Raw genomic sequence first — 9988 nt, forward strand, 5'->3', positions numbered from 1 at the left:
CAGACACCAAGCAGCTTACAATTCCCATTTCAGCATCACCATCAGCTGATAGCTAGCTTTCTTCACGTTGCTGCCCAGGATACCACAGTGCTAATGTGATTCTGGTCCTTGGGAGCCAATGTGAGTGGCCACACAGTACTGACTGGTGTCTCTAGGCCTGTAGTCTTTCAAGAACACCCACAAAAATACTGAAGCTTTTGTGTACTGTGGGATTTTCACAGATGCCTCTGCTGTCACCCTCTGGGACAGTGGTCCTCAACCTTCCTAATCCTGCGACCCTTTAATACAGTTCCTCCTCATGTTGTAGTGACCCCCCCCAACAATAAAATTATTTTCATTGCTACTTTATAACTGTAACTTTGCTACTGTTGTGAATCATAATGTAAATAGCTGATATTTCTGGTGGTCTTAGGTGAACCCTATGACCACTAGGTGAAAAAAATAAGTTTTGAACGACAGTCTAAGAGTCTAAGAAAGTGACTGTGAGCTGTAGATATAGGGTGCAGGTGGGGGAATTGTCCTCTTCCTAAAGTAGAGGACACTGTGGCTTCCAAGCTGCTGATGCAGATAGAAACGCTTTCACAGGACATTGTTGGGGACCATGCTGGCTAATTTTATGTCAACTTGACACAGACCAAAGTCATCTGAGAGGAAAGAACCTTAATTGAGAAAATGCTTCCATGAGATCGGGCTGAGGACAAACCTGTAGAACATTTTCTTAATGAGTGATTGATGAGGGAGTGAACAGCACGTTGTGGGTGGGGTCATCCTTGGGTTGGTGCTCCTGGGTTCTCTAAGAAAGCAGGCTGAGCAAGCCAGTAAGCAACATCCTTCCGTAGCCTCTGCATCAGTTTCTGCCTCCAGGTTCCTGCCCTGTTTGAGTTCCTGTCCTGATTTCCTTTGATGGTGAACAGAGATATGGAAGTGTAAGCCAGATCAGCCCTTTCCTATCCCAGTTGTTTTGGTCATGGTGTTTTATCACAGCAGTAGTAACCCCATCTAGGACAAGTTGGTAACAAGATACTGGGGTATTGCTGTCTCAGACCTGACCATGTTGTGTTTGGGAGGATCCCGGAAGGACTTTGAAACTTTGGCCTAGAAGGGTCATTGAGTGTTGAGACCTCAGTGAACTTTTCTGTAGGAACTTAGATGATAAGAATGTTGAAAATAGTACGGACGATGGAGACCTGACCTGTGAGGTTTAGGAAAGAAGCAAAGATTCCACCGGGCATTTGTGTGAAGAATCTGCCAAGTCTGATCATTTGGAGCTGAATAATTGGCTTTGATCAACAAGAGACCAGAACCACTAAAATGAAACCCTTTGCTTTGCTGGGACACCGGATGCTGGTCAGCTGGAACTGAAGAATCAGCTGTGATTAAGAAGAGACCAGCATTGTTGAGGTTCTTCTGGGAAGTGTTTCCTCACGGTCAGCACACAGAAGCTGTGTTCCAGAGGAGGCAAAGGTTGTACCTCCTGCTGGTAGCCAAACTTGGTAGTCTAAGAGTCACCCAGGTGGTGCTGGTTTTGAAGGCATGAAGGGGTCATGGAGAACAGCTGAGGTTTGGCACCGTGAGAGCCCAGGAGAGGCCATTGGTGAAAGTGCAGCCCAGTTGCAGCAGAGGACCCCAGCATTTTGGAGATGCCAGTACCATGGGAAGGGGTCAAGAACAGCAGCAGCAGTGAGTGAAGACTGCCCACGGGTAGAAGACAAGCTGTGTGTGCTGCAGTGAGCAAGGTTAGAGAAGTGACCCCAGCCCCTGGAGGAGCCCAGAAAATTGTAAGTCCCAGACAGTGGACAGTGAATCATTTACAGTGTGGGGAATATGGTTTGCTTTGTTCAGATTGTGACTGTGCCCTGCTTCTTCCCTCTTGAAGTAGGAGAGTATTTGATTTATTTTTATTTTACTGGAGCCCACAGTTGAGAGATGTTAAATTTTTAAGAGATTTGGAATTTTAAAAGAGACTTTGGATTTTTACAGAGAATTAAATTTTAAAGTGTTTGAATTGGTAAAGACTGCTGGACTTTTAAGTTTGTAATATGTTTTATATTTATGGTATTTATTAGTCTGATATCTTACAGATGAAGCAGAAAAGCATTGCATGTCAAAATGACAAGGAGTCAATTATGCTGCCTAATTTTATGCTAAAATGATACAGGCTAGAATCATCTAAGAGCAGAGAACCCCAGTTGAGAAAATACCCCCATAAGATCTGGCTGCAGGCATTTTCTTAATTAGTGACTAATGGGGAAGGGCCCAGCCCATTGTGGTTCTGTAAGAAAGATGGGCTCTAAAAGTCCAGTCCTGGGTTCTATAAGAAAGCAGGCTGAACAAGCCATTGAGAGGAAGCCAGTTATCAGCACCCTTCCATGGCCACTGTATTAGCTCCTGCCTCTAGGTTCCTGCCCTGTTTGAGTTCCTGTTCTGACTTCTTTTGATAATGAACAGTGATATGGAAGTATAAGTCAATTTAACCCTTTCCTCTCCAAGTTGCTTTGGTCATGGTGTTTTATCACAGCAATAGTAACCTCAATTAAGACAGAGATTTAACTTCATGCCTTGTGACAAGTATTGGCAATGAATTCTCTGAAGCAATTCTCTGAAGGGTATTTCCCTTGTTCCTAGGAGAAATATCCTATGTGCCTTTGTACAAATACTAGTCCTTTCTTGATTTTCTGGGTCATATACAGAGAAACTAGGCAAGGCTCTCTGTGTCTTTCTGATGTATTTCAACAAGTATCATATGCCAATCATGAGTTGACATATCAGTCAACTCATATTAATGGAGTACGTTCTAGCAAAACTCTGATAATCGTGGGGTAGATTTTCAACAGATTCTTTGAATATATTCTTTAATCCATTCTTCCATTTGAAGATAATTTTATAAATATTAAACAATTAACTAGTCAATTTTAGATATAGTACCATTTCTTCTTTTTATCTCGACTCTATTTTTTCTCTATTATCTTCCCTCTATAATAACTGAACATCAAGGCTTGAGAAAGGCAGGACTGGAAAAAGGAAGGAAGACAGGATTGGCACCCCAGTCACAGAGGGCAGACAGGTGGTAATTAGTTGCAAGCAGTGTTGACGAGACTGGTACTTATCAAGAGTACAGGTTTAATTATTTTGAAATATCAAATGATGCTTTTACTTGGGTAAGAAGAGGTGGCAACATTGATATCAAATTTCTCACAATGACAATTAACAATAGATCGCTCCGGTTTGAGGAAAATCTCTGAAGGGTGTTGTAAGTACAAATGTTAGCTAGAGTTAGAAGTTAACAGTGCAACCAAACTGCCCTCACCTAGACAGTCAGGTCAATTTTAGAATTAACTGAGAAGTGGACTTGACCTCCGGATAAATATCATAATGTCAGATGTCATAGATATGGTTCAATCTATTATAGAGGAGAAAGAACCAGGAAATTGAAAGTATCCACTAGGGATCACCTTGAAAATTAAACATTACTTCAGAAGCAAAGACATACTTGAGAAACTGAGAAGTCAGGCCTGCTGCCACACGAGCCTGTAAGACCAGATACGTGGGGAGTTGAGGCAGGAGCATTGGCATGTTCAAAGTTTGCCTGAGAAACACAGTGACTAAAGACAAGACCACTTAACTCTGTGAGACCTTGTCACAAAAATATAAGGAATAAAAAGGCTAGGTGTGTACTATAATGGTAGAATCCCTACTTAGCATGAGCAAAACCCTTGTTCAACCCGTCTTACAACTACAAAAATGACGCATTAGGATTCTACTTGTTTAAGTATGAAAGATTGGGTCAATATAATGGACTGTTGTATTTCATTCTTCAAATTATAATCAGTAGAACTTTGAAGTATTTGAGGGAAGCAAATAGCCAGTGAATAAATGTAACTCTCCCAAGATGTGTGAGATTATGTTTTGACTGGGCACTGATCTCTGATGCTGGAATGACATCTTTCTGTGTGGTACAGATAAGTAGTTTCTTCTGTTCTAAGCCTCATACCTCTGAAGGATAAGGTCAGCCATTGCTGTTTTAGGGTTCAGGAGACTATTCAGAATAAGGTTTTCTTCTTTAAAGGTACCATCTCCTCCAACTATTCTGTCTAAAGTGTGTGCTGTCTTCAGCATTAGCATCTGAAAGGCAACCAAGAGTCATGGTGATAGCCTATCCTGTTTGGGAGTCTCCTGGACTCTTTTAACAACTCAAAAGGAAGTCTCTCATGCCTGGCACTGAAGTTTTTTTTAGATGGTCTATGGCTTTTGGGAGGAACATTGTTGCTCCAAGTAGTGTAACTTGACTGTGTGTGTGTGTGTGTGTGTGTGTGTGTGTGTGTGTGTGTGTGTGAACATTTAAAAATAATATTCCCAGTGGCTTTTTGCAAACACCCTATGGTTATTTATTCCTCTTCTCTCCCTCTCTTCCCAAGAGGCTGGAAGGAGAGGTGGGGTGAAGGGTGAGGTAAATACAGTACTTCTATGAAATTCTCAAAAAAATAAGAATTTTAAAAGCAAGATCTCTAATAACTAATTTATACTGATGAAGGCCTGCTTTACTACAGCAATATATGCTGGGTCGGGTAAGAGAGACTACTTTTATATAATTTTTGTCAACTAAATATTGATTTCTTAACAGTAAACATAAAATAAATGGTTATATTTCATTTCAATAATCATGGAGGTTCAAAAACAATGGCACATTTAACAGGATATTTTTGTAAGTCTGACCACACTTAATCAGTAACTCCAAAAGAAGTTTTTGAATGACTTTTAAGAACACATAAAGTTCTTTTGTGTGTGTGTGTGTGTGTGTGTGTGTGTGTGTGTGTGTGTGTGTGTGTGTATGCTTTCAGCAATAGGGTCTTACCATTAAGTTCTAGTGGCAACCAAGAGCAATGGTGATACCCTATATTTTGGGGGGAGTCTTTTGGACAGCTATAACAAGTCTGATGATGTGAATGTTATAGGAGGTAACCAACTACTTTCTGATTAGATTTAAGGTCCACTCCATAGCAAATATCCATGCCTGTAACTGTAAACTTGGTGAAGAACCCTTGCTTGAGGAACTCTCAAGGCCTAAGGGGAAACCAACCACTACTACTTTGCAAAATGGATGTGGAATCAAACTACACTCTGAAATAGTATTTCTCTAGCCACAGTGAGTGAGTGCATCTCTAAGACTTGATCTGAGAAGTGTCCTTATGCAGTGGATGGTGGTTAACGCAGAAATTCAGAACTGGTCCAAATGTAGAGAATCAGTGACTGTAGAGTGCTCAGAAACAAACGAGACATCTACATCACTTTCCCTCCCTAGGGCTCAGGGACCATCTCAGACAGTGGGACAGAAATATTTGTAAGAGGTCAGGAATGACCAGAGCAAAACAGTGACTCTGGACATGACAGGACCACTCTACTCTGAACACACAACAGCTGTGGTTGCCTGTAGAAAATCTACACAGAATCAAGGCATCTAGTGTGGATAGGGCCTTCATGAGCCCACACCCCTAACTGAAGAGCTATGGGCAGTTGATGTCTTATAGTGGAGGGGGAGACAGGTTCTTTTTATTTTCCTGAGGATGTGGCTTCTGGTAAGTCAACCATGCTCTGTGAACTCACATCCAGGAGTTTACAAGCAGAACAAATTAGAGCTGGTGGGATTTTAAGTAAAAAAAAAAACAAAAAATTAAATATATTTTAAAAGCCGACAGAAAGTTGGGCAGGTAAGATGTCAAGCGTGGATCTGGGAGGAATTAGGGGGAGGGGTTAGAATGAATGTGATCAAAACTGTTGTATGAAATTCTCAAAGAATTAATAAAAATACCTTCTAAATGATGCTTGTGACTCTAATGGAAAGACTTGACTGTAGACTCAGGAAGTTTAGAAATTTTTATTTGATTTACATGTTTTTTGAGTTAGGATGCTAATTCTAAGGATGGAAATGATTCAGAGAAATCTCTGAAGTCCAATTAGAGAGCTCTTGGTTCCCACCAAGGTATGTATGCCACTATTGGAGCCTTAGGGTTATTTTGCTGTTCTGGTCATTGCTGTGGTTAATAGGTGTTATGGCTGGGTAGGACTGTTAGTTGCTTCTCTCCTTTGGAGGTTTGTGTGAGCCTTATGATATCATGAAAGCCAATCCTTAAAAAGGAGACATTCAAGCCGGGCGGTGGTGGCGCACACCTTTAATCCCAGCACTCAGGAGGCAGAGACAGGCGGATATCTGTGAGTTCGAGGCCAGCCTGGGCTACCAAGTGAGTACCAGGAAAGGCGCAAAGCTACACAGAGAAACCCTGTCTCGAAAAACCAAAAAAAAAAAAAAAAAAGAGACATTCAGGTCAGTTCCAGTTCTGGGGCCTCAGGAAGGAAGGAGGAAAGGAAGTAATGAAGGGGGAGGGAAGAAAAGAGAAAAGTTGTGATGTAGGTAATTCCTGCCCATAGCATACACAGCCTTGTCTTTTTGGGGGCATGTGTATGATTGCGCATTCATTAGCATCCTTTGACAGTTATCACCCTTACAAATCAACCAATGTAATTGGAAGAAAGCAGTTTACCATTGCAGCTTTAATTTGTATTTCTCTGATCAACATTGAACATCCTTCCATATTTTATTAATGTATCACTTGGCAAGACTATTCATGCCTCATGTTCATCATATCCATATGATTTTTGTCATACCCTTGTTAATGGATTTTTCAACTGTATTTGCAGTATTATTATTTTCCAATTAAATGTGTGCAGATATCTTCTTCAAGTTGTAATTAATCTGTTTGGTTTTCTTCTGGAAATAAAGTAAACTAATCTTTATTTTACTTAGTCAATTTTGGGTTATATAGGAATGTCCCTTTCAACAAACACACTTTCCTTTTATAAATCTATTCTTTTAGCCCCTTTTGTAAATTTTCAGTTTTCCCTTTCACAAAGAAGTCTTTGTTCTCCCTGGAATTGATTTGTTCATTTGTTGAAGATCAAGTGAGCACACTACATCAAAAATGCAGGAATACAATTTCAATTTTCTTTTGTTTGTTTGATGACTAAGTTCCCAACCTCCATTCATTGACTATCCCATCATTAAAAAAACAAAAAACAAACAAAAAAAAAAACAGCATTGCCAGCCCTGTGATGCATCACGTTTCCATAAATATTTGGTTCCGATTCTAAGCTCATTATTCTCTTTCTTAGCTGATTTTATTACTAAATCAATAGAGTGTATTAGTTACTAGAGAAATACACTTTGCTATCGGGTAAAACAATGTTTAGCATTCACAAGAGCTATCATATCTCTGAGGTTTCTCCTACCATAAAGAATACAAAATCAATTCTAACATGAATTTTAGCATTAACTTAGCAGATGACAGCAGTCAATAATAGCAACAGCAAATAAATTACGGCTTTTAACTGGAATGCTTAAGAGGTACAAATATAAAATTCAAGGTAGATTTATAATTTCCTCAGCTCTTCTATGAATTATGATTTTCAAGATCATTTAATATTTTCTATTGAAAGTCATACCACCTGAAAATAATCACCTTTTTCCTTTTGTGGCAATTTTACTGATAGTGTAGAGAATATTTTTGGAGGATGTTTTTGCATTGGCCTCTTTAATTTGATTGGGTTATAGTCAATCAGCCAAAGACTTAATAGAACAAGAACTCCAGCATCTTTGAACAAAGGAGAATTCTTCATCACAGTGCCATGTGACTTCACCTATGCTACTGGCTCTCCTGGGTTCCACCTGTTGGTCCTTGACTTTATGAGTCACTAACTTGCTTCCCTCTTAGGAAGACTTTGGAGACATTGGCTAATCATCCTGATGTTGGTCCAAGGCTTGGCCTGAGAAAACAGTACAGATGTTTGCTGCCTGGCAACAATGGTTTATTAGCATAGAATGCCCACTTACAGCTTTTTTTTTCTCAACTTTAACTTAATGGGTTTTTTTTTTCCTCCCTTGTTAATTCTTAGTTTATTTTATAATCTTCAGAGGCCTCTCAGCTAAACAATAATTTCAATTGCTGTTTCTAAACAGTAATGTTAAATGTTAAAAAAAAATACAACTCCTAGTTACAGCATAAATGATACACAAATAAGATGCTAGAAGGAGAAGGAAAATTAAAAAATTCTCCAGGCCCTTCCTTCTGCATGAATGCATATCTTCTCTTTGACCTCAATTAAAGAATAAACTTCATCACAGTAGCTTTGAACAGTGCTGACATTAGACCTAGCTTTGGTGCCCAGACTTCATAAACTGCTCATGGATTAGAGCCCTGTGTTCCTGAAACATCTAAACCCAGGTTCCCTGGTGTGCAATACATAGAAGGGTCTTTTACTGGCAGGTGAGGTGTTGGTGGCTTTCACATGCTTTGAATTCACCAACTGTCTGATGATAGGTGACCTCATCAATGTGTCCTTAACGAATGGCTACATAGTAAGAAGATGTTTATGGAACAGAGAAATAACTCTCAGGCTATGCCAGAATCCTTAGGAAACATGAGAGAGAATTAGTATGAACACACTCACTCACACATATCTGTGTGTATATATGTGTGTGTGGTTTTTGTTTTTTGGGTTTTTTTGGTTTTTTTTTTTTTTTTTTGGTTTTTTTCGAGACAGGGTTTCTCTGTGTAGCTTTGCGCCTTTCCTGGAGCTCACTTGGTAGCCCAGGCTGGCCTCAAACTCACAGAGATCCGCCTGCCTCTGTCTCCCGAGTGCTGGGATTAAAGGCGTGTGCCACCAACGCCCGGCTCAGTGTGTGTGTTATTTTTAATAATGAGAAAGCAAGTTGTGATAAAAATGGAGAAATACTTAACACAGAAACAAGAACAGCTGAAGATGGCTGTTTCTGATACTCTGTTTATACCTTACTAGATAAAACTTTGTCACTATGGCCCAGAATTTCACACCTAGAAGAAGCACTGGTACCACTCCCTGATAACTCAAGGGACTCATATCTCTCTTTGCACACTTCATTGGATCAGACTCTAACCCCTCCCCATAATGAGAAATAAGGCAACTGAAAGAACTGGTGATCTAATACCCTCATCTTTTTAGAAATATCCCCTTCCCCCATCTCAGGACAAATTCTCCCAGTCAGCTTCCAAATACAGAGGCCATGAGCAAACAACCTGAGCACATCCAGCCAGACTTATGCATTTAAACTGTTCACCTCATGCAGCTGCCGAACATCACGTTCTGCGTGGCTCCTAACCACAAGTCGTTCCCCCCCCCCCCGACACCCGCCCCCAATCTCACTCTCCTCTCATACCACTTTTTTTACCAGCATGATTGGCAGCCCAACGGTCTCTATTGCTGCTCTGCCTCTGCCATATTAGCTACTCTGTCTCTGAGCTCGATCACGGGCCTGGCCTTGGAGGGAGGCTGCTACCTTTTCAAGATTCTTCTCGGGCGGAGGTTGGAGGGTGGCCCCATTCCTGATCCCGAAGTAGTTTCCTTGAGGACCTGCTTCATCATCCTCTGGCTTGCTCTACAGCTTTATGTGAGCCTCACCAGCACGTTCTCACCTAGGGATGTGGGCCCCAGAGTGAAAACTTCACCTCAAGGCTGCATTGCTTTTGCCTCAAGACAGACCCACTGCCACTGGGTAATGATGTTTCTCATTCCCAAGTGAACTCTAAGTTTGACTGTTTCCACACAGCTTCCCATAGCATCACTTGGACACACATTTTGTTCAAGAATGGTGGTGCACGCCTTTAATCCCAGCACTCAGGAGGCAGAGGCAGGCGGATCTCCGTGAGTTCGAGGCCAGCCTGGTCTACAGAGTGAGATCCAGGAAAGACGCAAAGCTACACAGAGAAACCCTGTCTTGAAAAACCAACAACAACAACAAAAAGAATATGGTAACAGTCACTGATTTAGGCTATACTAGACAGACATCTTTTCCTCTGCCAATATCCAAGGGCAAATATAGGTACCAACGCCATGTCTTCCCTGTCTCCTGTCACTTGTTGTAATAATTGATTGATTACCCTATAGGCTTACTCAGTAGATT

The sequence above is a fragment of the Peromyscus maniculatus genome, chromosome 22 (assembly GCF_049852395.1).
Source record: "Peromyscus maniculatus bairdii isolate BWxNUB_F1_BW_parent chromosome 22, HU_Pman_BW_mat_3.1, whole genome shotgun sequence".
In the NCBI taxonomy this organism is placed as follows: domain Eukaryota; kingdom Metazoa; phylum Chordata; class Mammalia; order Rodentia; family Cricetidae; genus Peromyscus; species Peromyscus maniculatus.